Source organism: Aplysia californica, unplaced genomic scaffold (assembly GCF_000002075.1).
Source record: "Aplysia californica isolate F4 #8 unplaced genomic scaffold, AplCal3.0 scaffold01035, whole genome shotgun sequence".
NCBI classification, from domain to species: Eukaryota; Metazoa; Mollusca; class Gastropoda; order Aplysiida; family Aplysiidae; genus Aplysia; species Aplysia californica.
This window is the reverse complement of record NW_004798305.1, coordinates 202,044-203,449: the sequence shown is the minus strand read 5'-3', so window position 1 is coordinate 203,449 and position 1,406 is coordinate 202,044.

Genomic DNA, 1,406 nt, shown 5'->3' with positions numbered 1-1,406 from the left:
CCACAGATCTGACCGCTGTGACGTCACCACAGATCTGACCGCTGTGACGTCACCACAGATCTGACCGCTGTGACGTCACCACAGATCTGACCGCTGTGAGTTGTACACAGATTTGACCACTGTGACGTGTACACAGACGTAGACTTGACCACTGTGACGTCACCACAGATCTGACCGTTGTGAGTTGTACACAGATTTGACCGTTGAGTACGTCACCACAGATATGACCGTATTGAGTTGTTCACAGATTTGACCACTGTGACGTGCACACACACTTAATCTTGACCGACGTGACGTCACCACAGTTGCGACCACTCCGATGTGTACACAGATCTGTCTGTTGTGACGTCACCAAACATCTGACCGCTTTGACGTCACCACAGATGTGATTGCTCCTATATATACACAGATTATATGACCGCTGTGACGTCACCACAGATGTGATTGCTCCTATATATATATACAGATTATATGACCGCTGTGACGTCACCACAGATGTGATTGCTCCTATATATACACAGATTATCTGACCACTGTAATCTGTACACAGATTTTACCGCATTGGTGTGTTATTAAGTCTGCACACACACACACACACACAGTTGTTGTTTTTTAAAAAATGTGACACACCACAGTTAACAAAGAGAGTATTTAAACCTACACACAGTCCTTATTTGACACATTATTGTTAATAATTTTGAATAGAGTCATCAAGCCTGCACATACACACCCTCAGACACACACATAGTGTTTATGCGACTCACTGCTGCTAATACATTAATGATAGAGCTAGTTAAGCCTATACACACACCGCCTTTATGTGACACACCACTAATAATAATTAGTCATTAAGCACACAGGTTTCATTAGCTTATATATCATATCTCCAGAGAGACAAGGGCTGGTACATGTGCGGGGCTTGTCTTATCAGACATGGGCCATTCCACGGACACTGATACATGATACATAACACGGAGATGGTGAACGATTGAACAATTCCACGGACACTGATACACGATATATGACACGGAGATGGTGAACGATTGAACAATTCCACGGACACTGATACATGATATATGACACGGAGATGGTGAACGACTGCACAATTCCACGGACACTGATACATGATATATGACAAGGAGATGGTGAACGATTGAACAATTCCACGGACACTGATACATGATATATGACACGGAGATGGTGAACGACTGCATAATTCCACGGACACTGATACACGATATATGACACGGATATGGTGAACGACTGCACAATTCCACGGTCACTGATACACGATATATGACACGGATATGGTGAACGACTGAACAACTCCATGGAAGCTTCTTCTTCCAACAACAACAACAACAACAACAACAACAACAACAACAAAAACAGCAGCAGCAGCAGCA